Source organism: Furipterus horrens, unplaced genomic scaffold (genome assembly GCF_987537825.1).
Source record: "Furipterus horrens unplaced genomic scaffold, mFurHor1.1.pri manual_scaffold_5, whole genome shotgun sequence".
NCBI lineage: Eukaryota > Metazoa > Chordata > Mammalia > Chiroptera > Furipteridae > Furipterus > Furipterus horrens.
The window spans coordinates 183,830,871-183,851,162 of NW_028327175.1; the positions used below are offsets into that span (position 1 = coordinate 183,830,871).

The 20,292-nt window shown below is 45.5% G+C and overlaps 1 pseudogene; it reads right to left on the reverse strand.

Moving 5' to 3' along the window:
- Window positions 1–13,359: 13,359 nt before the first annotated feature.
- LOC150010600 (large ribosomal subunit protein eL28 pseudogene) lies at window positions 13,360–13,851 on the reverse strand (annotated as a pseudogene).
- Between the last annotated feature and the right edge of the window lie 6,441 nt (window positions 13,852–20,292).

Here is a 20,292-nt window from a genome sequence, read left to right on the forward strand (position 1 = left end):
ACCACGGCTTTGGGAGAAAGGGAGAAAGAAGACTAGTGTTCCTCCCCCTCTGTAAGCACAGAAAGCAGCTTTGGGAGCCATTATCTTACCTCCGTAGCTCTTCACGTGGACTGAGTTTCTTAAATTCTAAGCACTGATGCAGATTCTGAGGCTCACAATCAAAGCAATACAGCCTGGGAGTGGCGGGATTAGCCACGAACCCAAATCTCTGGCTATAAAACCCACACTTTTTGCTCCCTCTCGGGTTATTTATGCCAGGAAAAGACACAAGGCTATGTATAATTAAATGCCAAAGTCTTGACTCTGGTTCAGTAGGCATTTAGAAGAAAGAGGGGGGAATGAATTTGGAGAATTCAGCCATGGTTTTGCTGAGGAGGTGAGATTAAATGGGACGTGACAGATTCCTGTGATGAACTTGGAAAGCGTAAGCCGATGACGCTTCTCCCATTCCTGGGCAAAATGAGAGCACTTCCCAAATTTGACTTATACTTTCATTATAAACAGGTATGTGTTGGGAAGAAGGTGGATGGGGTTGACATTTCCCTTTCCACGCTTGGCCTCCTGGAATTTGTGATCCTCTAAGGGGTCATTTGCATCCTCAGCTTCGCATGTTTAGAACTTCAGCTTTTTCAATCGGCCAGTCATTGAGGTTCTGGGGAATGGAGGTGCTGTGGCTGAAGAGGACTCTGCTCCCAGGGAAATGAGGTATGAAGAGGAGTGCAAATGTGGAAATTCAAAACAGAAGGCTTCTCCCACCACATGCACCTACAGGGCACATTGCCTCCTGGGAGGTGGGGTGGGGTTGGGGATAGAAAACAGTGCTTGACAAGGCCCCCACCCTAGATCAGAATATTGCCTTTGGATCCCAGAAAAGGAGCACAGGAAGCTGGCTCTTCACCAGGAATCTTGTCTCCCATTTATCCTGAGATACTATTGCTTCACTCAGAAGCATGTGTTATAAGAACCAGACCACCCATTCAACTGGGTGGGAACCCCACCAAGCATGATTCCTTTTATCTTTCTGCATTTTGTCCAACACATTATGACAACTTTATCAAGGTAATTTGTAATTAATTAGATACAACTTATCTTATTGGTTATACTTTTATCCCCTTGATGGGTCTTTATTTTTTCTTGCTGTAAAATATACGAAATAGAAAATTTACCATTTTAAGTGTAGAGTCTTTGGCATTAAGTACATTCACATTGTTCTACAACTATCAGCATCATCCATCTCCAGAACTTCTTAATCTTCCCAAACTGACACTCTGTACCCATGAAACACTAACTGCCAATTTCCCCCCTCCCCAACCCCTTGCAGCCTTGAGGGGACATGAGACACCCTAGGAAAGAATCCTTCCAGTGTGTATAAGTCTGACTTGGGATTGTGTTTAAAGGAGAGGTCCTAGACCTCCCCTTCATAGATCCTCATCTCCTAGGTCTGGAGTGAGGTCTGGGGGCTGAGTTTCCATGATACTGATACTGCAGTATCAGTATCTTAGAGCTCCAAGAAGGTGTTCCCTCGATCCTAGTACACCCAAACTCCTGCAGCCCTAAAAGCTCACTTCCACCTAAAGGTCCTCCTTGATTGATGAGCAATGATGTAACAAATCCTCCTGGGCCAATGGATTTAGAAGATACACGATTCCTTTCTCTTTTACCCATGCACTCCCTGATTTCTTCCTGGACAGACAAGGAACACCAAGTCTGAGCCTGTTACGTACATATTTATCCCTTCCTTTCTGCCCCCTTTACAACACTCTGCTACCAGGTTGTTTCCTTGATAGCCTCTTGAGGGCTGTGTAGTAAGAGCAGTTTAAAATGACTTATACATTCCCATTGACTGACAACTGGAACAAGTCCAGGAAAATCCTGCCTCTTTATTTGTAGGTGTGTGAATATAGATGTTCATATTGGCATGTCTACTATGCTAATATGCAGTCCCTGGGCCAGCAGCATCAGTGTCCATGAGGGACTTGTTAGCAGTTGCAGATTCCTGGGCTTCATGCCTAACTGACCCACTGACACTCTGGGGCAAGACCCAGTCACCTGTGTTTTAACAAGGCTTCTGAATGGTTCTTATGCACCACAGCTTGTGAGAGCCCCTGCTTTAAATGCATTGCCTAATTTAACTCAGAAAATGGCTGAGAGAATCCCCAGTCAAGAGAAGACAAGGAAACTTGGAATGGTTAAAGATACGGGGGTGACGAGGTACCCACAAAAATCCCAATGCCAACTAATTTAGGGGGTCTGGGGACCCAGGCAGGTAGTGCTCTTGCACACGTCCTTGCATTCTTTGTAGCAGCAGGTACAGAGAGAGGTCCAGCTGGCCTTTGCAAACAAAGGACAAAGTGGCCAGGAGAACATGCAAATGGGAGTAAAGTGCTTTGTGTAAAAAAAAACCCAAAAAACATCTTTCATGCTGTTTCTCTTTGTCCCATGTGTGGCCAGCTTGCCCATTCCAGAGGGGACCCTTTTTTCCTTTGCCATCAGCAGCTGGCTGTGCTCTGCAGGAGGGGGCAGCTGAGGATCTGTTTGGGAAATGCCATTCCTCAGGGTGGGCACGCTCTGTGCATGGCAGGGTAAAGGGGAGCGGGGGTGCAGAAGGCTAGCTGTTGGCTCTGGGACCTTTCTTAGTGCCACTTGGTCTCAGCGGCTGTGTCCCATGACCCCAGGGAACAGCAGTGCTTGCTGCCGGTAAGCCAGCTGTTTATGGCTTCTCTGAACAAGCATAAAATCCCTCAATAGCTGTTTTTCTTTATCCTTTAAAGTTTGCTTTGATTCGTGTGAGGTTTGTTAATTGAAAAGGAGTCTTTCTGCTGACTCTGGCTCTGGCAGAGAGGCTGCCGGGTATTAGATTATTGTCTTAAGTTATTCTCCTGGTTCAGTCTGGGGTTCAGGTGAGTGGTGGTGAATGCATTCAACCAATATTCAGGCTGTAGGTGGGAATACTACAGGGAGGAAAGAGACCCTGCCTTCGTGAAGCTTAGCTTGTAGAGAAGGTGGACAGAGGTTTTTTGTTTATTTGTGATAGGGCATATAAAGTGAAACAGAGAGACATGGTATCAGGTGTCTATCGCTGTATAATGCAACAATTTCTAAAACTCAGTGGTTTCAAACAACAGCTATTCAGTTTGCTCACAATTCTACAGTCAGGGCTGAACTCAGCAGGGTGGTTCTTTTGCTAATCTTGCATGTGAGTGGCAGGTTGGAGGTGTCTGGGACGAGCCAGATCAGCTGAACTTCTTCCTCTCTTCATGTAGCCTCAGGTCCTCTCCCTCTCAACGGGACTTCTACATGATCTGTCCAGGAGGCGGGGCTCCAGGCTTCTACAAGCACAAAAGTGGCAGCTGCCAGGACTTCTTAAGGCACAGCATTGCCTCTGCCACATTCTGTGGTTACAATGAGTCACCAGACCAGCCTGGATTCAGTGAGATGAGACTGTGTAAGGTATAGTTACCAGAGGTATGATGGATCAGGACCGTGATTTATGGGGCTATCCCAGATATGCCAGCCTAGATGATGGGTAGGCTGATGGGGTGTGTACAGGGATGTCTTATAGTTAATATTAGGATTACTATAGTAGAAAGCAGCAGAGACAGTCCTTAGATAAAAACCACATGTTTCTATGATGTGGGCTGGCCAGGGATTGAAGGAATAGCCTGGGGACATCTTCCCAGACTGCTTTTCATGGGTGTCTTTGGAGACCAGACTGAGCCACTGGCCTTTCATAGGGAATGGATGGAGTTGGGGGCTTCATTTATGAATAAACTCTTGGTAGCCTCTTGGTGGCACCACTGTAGTGGCAGCAACTGCTGGTTTGCTTCTTGGGGGGAATATGGGGACGGTGGGTCACATATGTGGAAATTTAGACAATTGTTTTCAAATGCCAAGTGTCTTGTCAAGTATCTGAAAACAACCCTTGGGTATTTTTTTTTTTTTTTCATAATAATACAGATAGAATCAAGAAGGACCCAACCAGTCTTTTCTCAGAATGTGGTCTACAGACCAACTGCTCCAGAATCAGTGGTGAACTATTAAAATGCAGATTATCAGTGCCAGTCTCAGACAGATTGATTGGTACCTCTGTGAAATGGGATCTGGGAGTTAATATTTTAAGATGCTCCCCAAAGATTTACATGTTCACAAAAGCTCAAGAAGCACCACCTTAAACATTCTGTGGCCCCAGATAGAGTTATAAGTGAATTACTTGGAAATAAAGTATAGAATCATTCTTTGAGGTCAAGCTGAAATGTCACCTCCTCCAAGAAGCCTTCCTGATTTCCTTGGGATGAACCTGTTCACATGTGTACTGGGGTACTTAGTGTATATCCTTAGGATGATCTGGTTATACATTTGTTCTTGGCAAACTGAGAGCTCCCGATGGTGGGAACAAGTTTTATTTGGCTTTCTGTCTCTAGTGCTTAGCACAGTACCTGGCACGTAGTAGGTAGAGAAAGTGCTTGTAGTAAATGAATAAATGAATGGAGGGAACTCTATAGAGCACCTCGTCCAATCCACTCCTTGTACAAATGAGGACTTGAGTACTTAAGAAGCGAGGTGCCTGGCTCAAGGCCCCAAGGCTAATAGTGCAGAGCTGGGACTAGTACCAGCTTTCCGGACTCCTAGTCGGGTGCTCACTCCTCTCACGCAGGCCAGCTTCTTCCTTCAGGTGACACACATAACAGTTTCTTTTACGAATTAAATCCCAACAGTTTTTGCACCCTTCTCCCACCCTCGCTGTATGGTGTGGAAGGGAAGTCACAACCGATCCAGATCATCCTTTGCTATCCCCAATCAGGCCTGAGCTGCGGACAGGGGCAGAACTTTTGCTGCAAGAGCTCTGAAGAGCCCCCTCCAGCTTCAGCAGGACACACGCTTGCTCTGCTCCTCTCCGCCTTCCTTCAGTCCACAGTCTGCAAACCCCGTTGGATGGGGCCTCCACTGAATGACTGTAAATGCCACTTAGGGTGCCTCCCACTTCACTGTGGCCAGCAAAGAGCTCTGGGTGGGATTTGCATATTGCTAATTACAGTTGATTCTAAGTTTGGAGAAAATCATTGATCCGTTTATAACTTACATTAATTTGCAAAGCAATTACTTTCTGGCATCTCCTTGCAGAAAAAAAAAATGTGTTGTTAGTTTTTTCTGTTTTTTTTTTTTTTTTTTTTTTTTTTTTGAAAGAAAAATGATACAGGCATCATCCATGAAGGACCAGCCCTCTCTGTGCAGCTGAAAGAGGTAAACAGTAAAAGCCCAGAGTGCAGGAACTGGGACCTAAGGATCTCTGAATCTTATTGGGTGCCTACACGCAGCAGGTGTGCAATCAATCTTTGGCCAAAAGAAGAAATAGGAAACGTCCTTGTGGTGGGCATCTGCTGAACCTAAGCCTGTCCTTTCTCCTCTGTGCGCCGTGTGGTGGCAGTGGGTACAGCCTCTAGAGGCAGGTCATATGTCATTCTGTACTTGGTGTTTCTCATCTGTGAAATGGGAAGGCTGGCAGGACCTCCTTTTCCTGATTTGATATAAAGATCGAGTGAGGTGATGTGGGTAGAGTGCTCAGCATGTGCTAAATGTTAAATTAATGTTAGCAATTCCCTTTTTTTGATTCAGAGAAGTTGTTTTTTATGATTCAATGGGTGAATTGTCAGTTCCTGGCTGGACACCTGTAAGAAAAGAAAGAGGCTCTCTGGGGGTGTTGGCAGACAGAGAATCACAGCAGTTCCTTGTATGCAGGGGGTGGGCTCAGGTGTGGGGGCTGGGTAGCGGCTGCCAACCTGCCCAACGGAGTCATATGCGCCATGGGAAAAACAGGCATCCCAGAGGGTGTTAATTTGGGGAAATGGCGATTTAGTGGAAAGAGTCCTGGATCTGGGATTCACGAGTCCAGGGCTGGAGTTGTGGCTCTGCCCTTGCTGTGCGATTGTGGGCAAGTCACTCCACATCTCTGAGCCTCAGAGTGAGAGAATAAATGGGGATCCTTATGGCAATCCTGCAGCCAGGGCCAGGACTAGGGTTGGGAGAATCAGGCACTCACTGCAGGTGCAAAGTTTAAGCAGGGAGGCACCATAACATTATCGATCTAATATTTTAATGTAACATTTAAAGAAATCAGAATGAGTACATCTCACTCTACCCATTTAGACATGGGCCTGAGGGGACAGCAGGGAATAAGATCCCCCCCTGGATGGCTTTGTCTGAAGCTTCTCTTTGGAGGAGTGGTTCTCAAAGAAGGGCTCCCACTGGCAGCATCAGCATCACTGAGAACTTACTAAAATGAGAAAGCTCAGGCCCCACACAAGACGGACTGAATCAGGAGGTGGAGCCAGAAAATTGCTCCTGAGAACCTCTTCTTGGATAACAGGGTCTTCTCTCTCCAGGTTGGGACAATGTCCCTGTAGTCTTCTGACCCTTTTGCTCTGTATTAAAAAGGTCGACTCTTGAAGGGCTAGCAAGTGACTCCCTTTGAGGTCTGTGCCCTCCTGGACCCCTCCCTCCACTCCCACCCCCAGTTAGCATGTAGATTTTGAATGAACTGGAAATAGAGCTGTTGCCTTCTAGCTAAGAGCTGCAGTGAGAGACCGAATCATGCAAAGGAACGTCTGTGTCTCCTGGTTTAATGTGACGCTCAATTGTCTTTACTTTTCTTGCCAGAGCAGACAGGTTAAAGATCCCACCTCCTTCGCCCACTGCCAGCGTTGCCTTTAGAGTAGGCTTGCGTTGTAGTTAAACACATTTTAGCTATTGCTCTTTTGTTTTGTTTTCTTTTTTTTAAAGAACCAAGTAAAGAGTAAACATGCTGTTTTTCTCTTTTCCATTTAAGTAAATATCTTTCTCTCATTTCTGAAAGCTTCTTGCTCCAGTGGGCTTTCGCTCTCCCATTAATCCCATCAACTTTCAATTCGGGCATCTTTGGAGAAGGAATTAGAAAATAATCTCTCTGCCTCTTCCATTCTGTCCAAACCCCCAGCTAAATGCCATCTCTGCATAAAAATGTGATGATCCTTTGGTTACACACATGGCTGGGAGAATGTTGAGTTGTTAAATGTAATTGGTCAATTTGTATTATGCAGGTTTCATTTCTTTTCCTGTTGACAAAAGACAGCTCTGTCTACCAACAGTGCTGCCCAATAGATGAATAACTTCTACGTCTGAGCTAATACAGCAGCCACTAGCCACGAGCACTTGAAATATACCTTGTGCAACTGAAGAACTGAATGTTAAACTTTACTGAATTTTAATTAATTTAAATTTAAACAAGAAAAAGCCACATGTGACTGTTGACCCTGGTTGTGAACAGTGCAGATCTGTGAACAAGTTCAGTCTTGATTAGAAGGGAATGACCCTCTGCAGATCCCGGAAACACCTGGTAAGAGTTATGTGTCTCCATCCAGGAGTGTGGAGGGGTTGACTTCCCTCAAGGCCACCCAGAAATGCTCCAGACTCCCTCTTCCACCAGGGATGCCCACTGCTCTCAGGTCACTAGAAGGTTCTTCCAGCTCTCTGTGGCCTCTAGGCGCATCTGGCCATTGGGTTTTCTAACACATCTGGAGTGGAGGGCAGGTACTGCAGCGGTGGGAGAGCCTGAGTCACAGATGGGGAGCTCTGGACTAGCAGTTCAAATCCCTGGAACTGCAAGATGTTTGAGCCCCTTCATTAGCTGCTTTGGGTCTGGGGGTTCTTCCTCTGGAGCACTGGTCCATTGATAAACTGCGTGGGAAGCAATAGAGAAAAGAGGCTTTGCCTTCCAGGCCTGAGGTTCCGACATAATCAGGGAAGCTTGTAGCCAAAGATAGGGTCCAGCTAGGAAAACAGGCACCACTGGAATTTTTACAATGCTGGACATTTGAAGCAATGTGATGAAAAAACCTCAAGCCAGACGGTATGGCAAGGCAACCCAGAGATTTAGCAACCTTAGAAGTAGTTGTTCTTCTGAGGCTGGGAAGTCAAAGGGAAGAGGTGGTGCTACCAGAGCCTGAGAGTGGGGGCGAGCGTGTCACCCGGTGGAAGCTGGGACCACAGGGCAGGCATTTTCAATGGGAGCAAGAGCCAGTTAAAAAAGGATCTGTTGTCGTAGACATTTCCTCCAATAGACATGGAAGGGGGGATACCCTGGCTTCTCCCTCCTGTCCTTCAGTTTCCAACTCTGCTTCCCATTGGGCCGACCCAGCCAGAAGCCAGCCTACATTGGAGGCTCCTCCAAGGTCAGAGCAGGGGAGGGGCAAGGACTGGCCCAGAGTCTCTGTGTGTGTGTGTGTTTAAAATGAGAGCCTCTGCTGTTTCCCCAGCACACAGTTACAGAAGGCAAGAACCAAATCCTGTTTCCCCTGCTTCCCGACCCAGACTCCCCTTCCTCTGGCACCACTGCCCAGTGCACCCAGTTCAGAGCACAAGGAGAGGGGGCCGGTGGTATTGATGGACCAGACCTCTCAGAGAAGATGCTGTAGCGTACAATTAATCTTTGATGGTGGTCATGGCTTAACTGAATTATTTTTTAAACTGTGAATTGTTTTTTTTTTTAAACATTTTTAATTAATGAAAAAAGTTTACCACAGTTTTAAAAAGCACATAACATAAAATTTACCATTTTAACCATTTTTAAGTTTGGGAGCATTAAGTATGATATTTCACATTGCTGTGCAACCAATCTCCAGATCTCTCTTCATCTTGCAGAACCCATCCCCGTCCCCGACCCTTGGCAACCTCCACTGTGCTTTCTGTCTCCATGAGTTTGACTACTCTAGATACCTATGAACCGAGTCATTTCTGCAGTGACTGCCAACCTGGAGATTCTGTGACTCAATCTTAAAGTCTGTGTAGAAGATTCCTCTGTGATTTAAAACACAGCAAATGAGCACTGGGGTAGGATGGCTGTGGCTGGATTCTTCCCTTCCAAAAGGGAAGGCAAGAAGTTCAGAAGGCCTGCTGTTGCTGCTGCTGGTGGGCTCCTGCTGCGTGGGGTGCTTCACCTGGTGGGTGTCCCAAGCATGCATTCTTGTGGGGCCTATTAGATTGCTGCTCTTTGCATTGGCCAAGATTATTGGACAAAAGAATATCAGATGTACCCAGAGATTCCCCGGAGCTCCAGACATAATTTCTCTTGCCCCATTGGGGACCAGCAACCCAATTTCCATTTGGATCAATCACCTTCCCTGGATCAGTCACCCCAGCCATGGCTCTGCCTCCTTTTTCTGCCTGTTGGTTTAGAGGCAAGAAGCACCTAGAATGGCTCAGCTATTTAATGGATCTTTGATTGAGGGTTAGGACATACAAGTCAGTCTATCCCACATTGACCAGATTTAAATGCATGTAAAATACTTATTTTTTTTCCCCAAATTTTATAGCAGCTTTATTTGTAATAGCCAAAAACTCTGTGCTAGGCAGAATTCTGAGCTAGTCTCAAGATTCTGGGCCCCAGTATACATGAGCCTTTTCCCAATGATTCAGACACCAATCTAGGTATGACTGTGATGTGACTTTGCAAATATTATTAAGGTCCCAAATCAGCTGAGGTTAATATAGAGAACTGACCTGGGTGGGCCTTACCTCATCACATAAGCCCTTTAAGTCTGGATCTGGGTCAGAGGCAGGGAAGTTCAGAGATGTGAAGCATGAGGAGGATTCAGGCAAGAGAAGTTCTCAATGACTGCCTTGCAGGTGGAGGGAGCTACGTGGCAAGGAATGAGGATTCTTGTAGGAGCCGAGAACAGCCCCTAAAGGACAGCCAGCAAGAAAGCAAGGACTTCGCTCCCACAACTAGAAGGAAGTACAGTACTTAGCAGTGGGGTTTTCCCCAGAGGTGCCCAAGAAGAACGCAGCCTGGCTGACACCTGGGTTGCAGCCTACGTTACCCTGAGCAGAGAAACCTGGCCACAGTGGGCCGGGGCTTCTGAATTACATAGTTAAAACCTAACGAACAGATACTGTTTCTCAGCAGCTAAGATGGTAGTAATTTCGTCGTCGGCAGCCGTCCGTCTCGAGAGACGATGGTGTAGCTTCTTAAGAGTCTATCTGCACCGCCGAGAATGGCTGTGCAGTCCGACTCAGCAGTGACACGGTATCTGTCTCCTCCCGTGTTGAAGTGAAGCTGAAGCTACAGAGCCTGGGCAGGGTGATATGGAGGGTCTGCTGTTGCCCATGCAGCAGACCCGGTAGTAATTTATTATGCACAGAATGCTTAGTTTCTGATGAATGTAAAAGGCTTGAGCTCAGGACCTTGCATAAAGTAAGTTCTCTGTGAACAGAAAGGGCTGTTGTCTGTCATCTAACTGCATTCATGTATCATCATTATAGGGTAAGCAGTTCAGGTATTACTACAATTAATTGTGTCATTAATACAAGATTGAAAATAATTAAATCTAAGAGGAAATTGAGTCCCAGGGAGGATGGTTGACACACCTCAAAGCCCTCACAGCTTGTTAGTGCCAATGTTGGGACTAGATTCCAGGTCTCCCAGACTCTAGCCTGATGCCTTACCCTTCAAAGGTACTTTGGCATTCCAGGACTTCCTAGAGAGGACAAGGTGATGACATTCCTTCCTGGGCTTCTTCTGGAGGCATTAGACAGAGCCAGCAGGCAAGCAGGGGCCTCGGCCTGCCTGACAGCGAGCCTTGTTGTCTTGGTTCTGTTCCTCTGTGGGAAGTCAGCAGCAGCTGCAGCACCAGGAAGATTTGGGCATGTGTCTGCAGGGCTTGTTGAGAAGAGATTGGGAGCTGGAATGGATGGCGCCTGCCTTCCCACAGATTGTCAATGCTACTTATATTTCTAATTATAGCCCGACAATCAAATGTATTCTCTTGCAGGAATGGATGGAAGCCCAAACAAGGGGTCCCTGAGGGAAAGTTTTAAATGCATCTTTCCTCATCTGCTTTACTCAAGGAGCTTTCTGTGCTAGAGCTCGGGATCATCCCTACTTCAGGTGACTTTGTAGGAACCAAAATCAGACCCAGAGGAGGGGTGATGGGCAAGTCATTGCTGAGCCCTGAGCCCTGGATGACGGATGATGATGGAGTCCAGGCTTTGAAGGATTAAGCTGGGATTATTTGGGGTGAAAAGACAAAGACAGGTTGGCTCCCTAGATGTGGATCCATTTGTGTCTCCACTGCAGGCTTCTGACACAGGCAGCGCTGCCCGCTCAGGGCACCACTCATGTCTGAAGAGTCCTGGAATGTTCTAGCTGGACCCTGAGGCCAACCTGAGGTGATACAGCCACAAATGGCAGAGCCAGGACCAGAACCAAGCATATAGCAGCAGATGAAAGACAGGCCATCTGCTGTGGAGGAAAAGCAGCCTTTCTGGAAACTCTGGGACACCCCTCTGTTACTCTAGACAGAGGCTTTTAGAAAGACTTGTTTATTTTGACCTACTTGTTGGGAATTTGCATCATTGGAACATGGAACCCACTGACTATGTTGAGAAACAGGTTGAAACAAGTAACATAGATTGGTAGGTAGTTAACACAAGTAGAATGTCCTGGCTCAGAGTGCATTAAGATAAGTAGCCCTATGACCTTGAGTAAGTCACATAAACTTACTGACCTCCAGTTTCCTTGTCTATAAAGTGGGGAGTACAACAATTGTAACTCTCTACTACTTAGAGTTGTTGTGAGCATTAAGAGAGATCATGCGCAACCTCTGATATTATGAGTACTTAATGCATTCAGTATTAAGTATTATGAACGACTCAGTATTATGTGTACAGGCCAGCTAATTGTGAAGTTGCAATAATTTGCCTCATTTAACTTATCACATCAGTTGATATCTTTGTGGGAAATATATATTACACTAAAATGCAAAACTGGGCCCCTCTCACCTCCAAAGCTTTCCGAGGTCCTGAGGGGTTTTAAACAATCATTAGGTTTTTATTACGCACCCACTATATGTTTGGCTCTGTGTTAAAACTCTATCCACAAAGAAAGAGAATACTTGGTTCTTGTCTTACAGGAGGCTGAGCTTACTGGGGCACTAAATGGTGTTGTAATACAGTATCTGAACTTGCTCTGCCCTGGGAGGTATATGCATTAGGGTTTCAGGGTAGATAGAGTTTGAAGTACAAAATTTTTCATTAACTTCGTTAAAAAAATAAACTTAATTTTAGAACAGTTTTAGATTTACAAAAAATTGCAAAGATAGTAAGCTAGAGTTCTGGATACCCTACACACATTTCCATTATTGTTAAGTTCTTACATCAGTATGGTACATTTACCCTATGCAATGAACTAATGTTTCAACATTATTATTAACTAAAGTTCATACTTTGCTCAGGTTTCCTTAGTTTTTTAAAAATGTATTTCATTGATTATGCTATTACAGTTGTACCAGTTTTTCCTCTTTGCTCCCCTCCACCTGGTACCCCATTCATTCCCTCTAGCAATCCTCCACTTAGTTCATATCCATGAGTCATGCATGTAAGTTCTTTGGCTTCTCCATTTCCTATACTATTCTTAATATACCCCTGTCTATTTTGTTCCTACCAATTATGCTTCTTAATCCCTGCATCTTTTCCCCATTCTCACCCCTCCTCTTTCCCAGCTGATAATCCTCCAAATGATCTCTGTATCTGTGGTTCTGTTCCTGTTCTGGTTGTTTGCTTAGTTTGTTTTTTAGATACAGTTGTTGATAATCATGAATTTATTGCCACTTTAACGTTCATAGTTTTGATCTTGTTTTTCTTAAATAAGTCCCTTTAACATTCCATATAATAAGGGCTTGGTGATGATGAACTCCTTTAGCTTTACCTTGTCTGGGAAGCACTTACTCTTCCCTTCCATTCTAAATGATAGCCTTGCTATATAGAGAAATCTTGGTTGTAGGTCCTGTCTTTCGTTACTTTGAATACTTCTAGCCAGTCCCTTCTTGATTCCAAAGTTTCTTTTTAGAAACCAGCTGACAGCCTTATGGGAATGCCTTTGTAGGTAACTCTCTTCTTTTCACTTGCTGCTTTTAAGATTCTCTCTTTATCTTTAACCTTTAGCATTTTAATTATGATGTGTCTTGGTCCTCTTTGGGTCTAGCTTGCTTGGGACTCTCTGTGCTTCCTGGACCTGTAGTTCTATTTCCTTCACCAAATTAGGGAAGTTTTCCTTCATTATTTTTTCACATAAGCTTTCAATTTCTTGCTCTTTCTCTTCTCCATCTGGCATCCCTATGAATCAGATGTTGGTATATTTGGAGGTGTCCCAGAGGCTCTTTATACTATCCTCGTTTTTTTTCTTTTTGCTGAATGCTTATTTCTTCCTTATGTTTCAAATAGTTGTTTTGAATCTCGGCGTCATCTTCTCCATTGTTGGTTCCCTGTAGATTTTACTTTATTTTACTTAATGTAACTTTCATTTCTTCCTGGGTTTCTTTTTTTTTGAAGAACGCTGGCTGATACCTTTATTGCTTTGGGGGGAGGGGGTGCTCAGGAGCTCTTGGTGGGATGGGCCCGCTTCCTCTTCACCATCACGGGCTTCTGGCTGGGCAGAATGGCGCTGGCCCTGCGGATGGCGGCCATGCGCAGATCTGGGCGGTACTTGTTCTTGCGGATCATGTGCCGGATGCTGCTCAGGGTGGCCCGGGTGTTCTTGTTGATGGTGGTCCGCACGTAGGAGGTGGCCAGCTTTCGTTGGCCGGATCTCCGCTTCATGACGACCACCATGCCTTTGCCATCGGCCGCTGGCTCCACGCCCACCGTCTTGCGGTGAATCAGCCCGTTGTAGTGAAAGGAGTTGCGGGCCTTCAGGTTATTGGGTTCGGTGCTGTACGTCTGCTTGTTCCTCTTGATCAGGAAGCTGGAGCAGTTCCGGATGACCATCCATTGCAGGTGGGCAGACATGGCGGTGGCTCCTCTCGCTGCGGCAGCTGGAGATGGAAAGAGCTCTTCCTGGGTCTTTTTTATGCTGTTACTATACCCAGTGGGTTCTTTGAGCATCCCGATAACCACTGTTTTGAACTCTGTATCTGTTAGGTTGGTTACCTCTGTTTCATTTAGTTTTTTTTCTGGGGTTTTGTTCTGTTCTTTCATCTGGGCCATATTTTATTGTCTCCTCAAATTTGGCAGCTTCCCTGTGCTTGGTTATGTGTATTAGGTAGAGTTGCTTTGACTCCCTGTCTTAGTAGTGTGGCCTGTTGTAGAAAAGGCACCTGTAAATTGTGTGGGGTGGGACCTTAGGTAAATTGGGTAAATTATGTGGAAGGGAGGGCTCAGACAAGGGACAATGCTGCTGCCTGGCTTCTGGAGGTTTGCCCAGCACTCGCCCTATTTTTGGTCACTTTGCTTACTCCCCGTATGGTGCCCTTCCAGCTGTTGCCCTGGTGCTGAATCCCAGAGGGGGCGGGTCTGCATGAGTTCTAAGTTTGGGCCCTTTAAGTGGAGTGTACTGAAAATCTGGCTGTTTCTTTCGCTGCCCCAACCCCCACTGGAGCTTTATCTTCCTGGCACTGGAACCCTGGGCTCTGTGGTCTGGCCTGGGGCTGGGATCTTTCATTCCCGATGTAACCTTCCTGGTTTTTATCTACCACATGTGAATGTGGGACCACTCGCTCCATCCCCTCTTTGCGCCACACCGGGTCTCCATGCCTCTCCGCCCCTCCTACCCATCTGGATGAATGTGGCTTCTTTAAATCCTCAGTTGTCAGACTTCCATACAGCTTGATTTTCTGATGGTTCTGGGTGTTATTTGTTTCGAGGTCTGGTTATAATTTTTTCTGTAGTTGTGTGAGGAGGCGAAGTGTGTTGACCTACACATCCATCTTGATTGGAGATCTCCTTAGTCCTTATGTCCTTTTCCTGATCCAGGATCTCATCTAGGATACCTCATTACTACATTTCATCATGATATCTCTGTAGGCTCTTCTTGGTTATGACAGTTTCTCAGACTTCTGCTGTTCCCGATGGACAGTTTGGAGGAGTACTGTTCAGGTGTTTTGTTGAACGTCCTTTGGGGAGGAACTGATAAAAGGTGCCTTTTTCAGATGCGCTGAGGCTGAAATGTGAGTGGAGGGGAAGAGGCAGTTCCATCTTCCACACAGAGCAGACAGGAGGCTGCAGAGGTCAGTGAGGGGAAATGATCTGTGGGGGCTGAGCAATCACGAAGGCTTCCCGGGGGATGCGATTTGGGGTGGGCACAGCTAAGGCTGTGGAAGGAAGTTCTAGAGGGACCATCCTGGCATTTCTTCCAAGACAGATCTTTTTTTCTACATGATCTTGGTAACCCTGCACCTGGGAATGCGATGGCACTGAACTGCCTCATTCTAAACTTGTCTGAGTTGTTTATGCCTTCAGGGTGGGCAGTAGAGCAGGTCACTGACTGGGCATAATGCAGACTGCACCAGGCCTGGCACGACCTGTTGGGGGCTCACAAGGAGCTGAGGGGGACAGGCTGCTGAATGCCTGCCAGGCAAGGGTATGAATTAGGAAGCTGACAGCATTGGCAGAAATGTTTGAGATGTGACACTGAGTTGTTTGTATATTATTTATTTATATAGCATAATCAAGTGAGAAAATGAATCAGCTTGCCTCACAAGCCTCTGGGTGCAGCCTGGCTAGAATAATAGCCTGTGGAGGGGGAAAGAAGGTAGAGATTCAGGGTAAACTTGAAGGGACAAAGAGCACAGAAAATCTCCCCAGGAAAAGATCATGCTATCCACACAACCATCCATCCCTCATCCCCTGTATGCAATGGACAGGTCACACCCTCAGTACACACTGAGCTAGTTCTTAAGTGGCCGATCCAGCGGACTGACTTTTATTACCCACAGTTCCCTTCTCCCTCCGTGATCAGCTGGTTAAACACCTCTTGCTTGAGTTCCCACCCTGCACCAGTCCTGTGCTGATCCCAGGGGGCATCCACAATAAGAATAAAGACAGCCTGCCCTCAAGAAGCTGTGTTTGTAATCAAGCAGCAGCACATCCACTCTGAAAAGAGTTTGATGCACTGTATGAAAATATCTGATGGCCTTTAAGCAGTACTAGGAGGCCACAGAGGTAGAGGGGTAGACAGCTCATATTTCAATGGAGAGGTGAGTTTTGAAGGACTTCACAAAGTGGAGTAAAGCAAACATATAAAGGGGGAGAAATAATGTAAATTGAGTTTCCACTATGACTGATACTATCTCCATTTTACAGATGAGGAAAGGAGGCACATCAAGAGGTTGACAACATGCCTCATGCCAGAGGGAGCTTGTTTGAGCCCAGATACTCTCAGACTCCCAAGCTTCTGCCCTTCCATTACTCTCCTCTCTGGCCAAGGGTGGCTGGCGGGGGGCAGGGCACTGTCATTAGCTCTTGTGCAATCTCTTCTTTCCCACGTGCACTGGAGAGCCTGGGAGCCCTGCACCAGGTGCTGAATCAGCATTTGTCCTACTATGAGCCGAGTTCCCATTTCTGAGTTGTTTTTGATCTGACCAGTCTCTCACATCCATTCTTTTCCAGCAAAGGAAGGAATGGGGGTGGGGTGAGATATTTTTTTTCTATTGCTACCTGAGAATAGGCCTTTTAAAATACAACTCTTTGATCATAGCTGAGTCCACTGGAACTCATGAAAGCTCTCCCAGGGGGTCTGCCATGACAAAGGTGCCCTGGTTTCACGGGTAGTAAACAGAAGCTTCCGGTGGTTCTTTTACTGTCTGTTGGCATGAGCTCAGCTTTGCTCTTGATCTGGTTCTTCTCTGGCCAAATCCCTTGCCAACTGGGACCTCTAAGGAGTTGCTTGTGGACCCAGAGTACTGTAAGTGGCCCTTCCCAGTGATGTTTTCCTGGGGCCAGATGCCCTTGACTTGAGACCCCTCCTGGGCTTTCTTTGGCCCTCAATGGAAAGCCTGTCTGAGAGCAGGAGAGCCAGTGTCTCTGTTGTGTGCGTGACTTAAAATAATGAGGCAGTTGTCTTAGCAAGAAGAGACAAATAAATTGCTAGAAAGGGTTTTTCACAGGTCAGCAGGTTTGGGACTCAGGTACATTAATATGGGAAATTGCTTTTCCTTCTGAGTAGGGGGCCTAGGGGAGGAGGGCAGGAGAGATCTGCTTCTCCCTGACCTGAGCTGCATTATTCTCTTTTCTAGAGCCCCTCTGTGGGGCAAGCAGGGGAGTCAAGAGCTCAGTGCCCACAGCTGCTCTTGAAACCCTAAGTCCATCACACACCCAACTCAGAGAACTCCTGCCACTCCTCATGGCCCCCTGGAGACTTCCTCTAAGTGACTTCTCAGGGTGACCTGGTGGACTATCCTCTCTTCCCTCACTCCTTCCCTGTATCCCTATGTCTCTGCTTTTGCTTGGGCTTGTTCTCCCTCTGCTCTGATGGGTCCATCCTGCCAGCTCACCTCTTCTTGGCTCACCTCCTCCCAGCAGCCCTCAGAGATTTCTCCTTCTACCCTCATCCCTCATTGCTCACTGATGGACATTCTCAGAGTTCTGCTTAGCTGGCTTTGGTAGTTGCCCTGTCGTTCAACTAGATTGGTCTTCCTTCAAGAGAAGGAACTTAATGGCTAAGAACATGGGCTCTGGGGTTAAACAGACTTGCTTAGTGCTTTCATGAAAGTGCTCACTTTCTTCCTGGAGAGGGCTTTAGATCCCAGATTTAGATAACTCTGACTTTAAATCCTGGTGTTGTCACTTTCTACTTGGAGAACTTGAAGAGAGCCCTTAACCTCTCCGAGGCTTCTTTTCCATTCACATAATGGGAATAACTATAGTATTTATCTCACTAGAAAAGCTGGTCATCCAATTCCCATGGAATTGCAAGGAGCCCAAAATAGCCAAAGCAAAGTCGAAAAACAACAAAATTAAAGGGCTCCCACTTGTGATAAATATGTGCCCAGAATATGTGAAAAACCTTTCAATTAAAACAACAACAAGACAAAAACCGCCCATTTAAGTGAGAAAGACGTCTGAAGATTCTGCCCCAAAGCAAACCTGTGCAGGCTAATCAGCATAGGAAAAGAAAATCCTCATTCATCACTAGGAAACCACAAATCCATACCCCAAGGAGATACCAGTGGTTACCTATTAGAAGAGTTGGCATAAAAAACAAATGTTGACACTTGTCAGACCTTTCATGGCACGTGAATAAACAAACTGTGGTACAGCCATGCGACGAAATACAGGTCAACAAGAAAAAGTAACACACTGCTGATTTAAACAGGAATGGATCTTAAATGAATCATTCTGAGTTCTTCTAAAATATCAATTCTAAACGAGTAATTGGGGCCCTGCAGCCCTACCAGAAGCAGAGGCGGATTGAAGGGTGGGCGCAGCGGGCGCGCACCCTGGGCCCCGACTTCTGAAGGGCCCCGCAAAACCCCAACTTGACACTTTCCTCTAATGACACCAAGTTTGCTTTCATTACTACGCTGCATAAAATATGGGAAATGCGGATTTTTCTTTTCCCTGGCTCTCTCCTTGTTTTTAAGGGGCCCAACCAATATCTACTTCCCCGTCTGGGGCCTCCACCCGCCTTAATCCTCCACCCGCCTTAATCCGCCTCTGACCAGAAGTCAGGAACTGCAGTGCTGAAGAGGGGAGGAGGCCGTCAGGCTGAATGAAGGCCACTGCGGGGAGCAGGGGTCCCGGCCCGGCTGCCAAACCCAAGGGGCACCTTTGGCATCAGCACCTGGGAGACTGTGCTCTACTTTTTTGTCCCCTCAAGTCATACAACATGACATAATGTAAGAGGAGAAAGTCGGCCATCACAGGGACGACATTGTGATTGAAATCGCATCGAACGTGTCCTCATTTAGATAGTATTGCTATCTCGATCGTTTGTCTTCTGACCCATGAACACGGAATACCGTTCTACATATTTGGACATTTTAAATTGATTTCCTGCATTCTTTATAGTTTTCAATGTACAAGACTTTCATCTCCTTGGTTAAGCTTATTTCCAGTATTTAGTTCTTTGAGATGCCATTGAAATGGAATTGCTCTTTAATTTTCTTCATGGATTGTCACTGCTGGTGTATAGAAACACACAGATTTTTGTATGTTGATGTTATGACCTGCAAATTTGCTCATTTCATTTGTTGTTGCCACAGGTAGATCTGTGGTAGATTCTTTGAAAGATTATATATATATCTATACCTATATCTATATAGATATAGGTATAGATATATGGAATCATACCATCAGTGATATAATTTTACTCCTTCCTTTCCGATTTGGATGCCTTTTGTTTCTCTTCCCTGTCTACTTGCTCTGGCTAGAAGTTTAGGGTAATAATGAATAGCAGTGGTGAAAGTAGGAACCCTTGTTTTGTTCCTGATCCTGGTGGGAAAGCTTTCAGTCCTTCAATATTGATTTTGTTGTTTTCTGTGGGGTTTTCATAGGACACCTTTATTATGTTGAGGAAGTTCCTGTCTGTTCATGGTTTTCTCAGTGTTTTGTTTTGTTTTTGTTTTTTAATCTACTTAATGGTTTTCTCACTTTTTTTTTTCAATCATGAAAGAGCATTAGATTTTGTTAAATGCCTTTTCTGTGTCTATTGAGGTGGGCAGTAATTGATTTCATTCCATTAGTGTCTGTTGTATGGATTGATTTTCTTATATTGACCTTCTTGCATTCCTAGGATAAATCCTACTTGCTCACGGTATATAAACCTTTGTACGTGCTGTAGATTCAGTTTGTTAGTATCTCGTTGAGAAGTTTTTCATCTATGCTCATTAAAATTATCCTGGTCATTATTATTCGGGGGGGGGCGGTGTCTTTATCTGGCCTTGGTATGAAAAAGAACTGGTGATCTCATCGAATGAGTTAGGAAGAGTTCCCTTCTCTTCTGTTTTGGAAGAATTTGAAAGATGTCAAGGTTACTTCTTCTTCTGTGTTTAATAGTGTTCTTCACGTCTTTTAATCTTTCTTTCTTTTTTTTTCTATCTTCCCTTGATGATTGTTTTATTGCTTTTTAGAGAAAGACAGGAAGGGAGAGAGAGGGAGAAGCATCCATTGGTTGACATTTTGTATGTGCATTGACCAAGAAATGGACCCACAACCTAGGTGTGTGCCTTGACCAGGAATCAAACTCATGACCTTTCAGTTATGGGATGATGCTCCAGCCAACTGAGCCACCGCAGCCAGAGTTCAAGTTTTGTTCTGTTTTGTTTTGTTTTTTAGTTTTTTAGTGTAGGTGTTCACTGGCGCACATTATTTCTCACAAGTGCTTTTTCTTCATCCCATTGGTTTAGGTATGCTGTGTCTTAATTTTTTGTGCTCTCTAAGCAATTGTTTCAGTCAGTATATTTATTCCTGAATGGGCCATACTTTTTAAATTTGCTAATGCCTTGTGATTTTCTTCTTGAAAATGGCGTGTCTTACTCTTATGCTGTA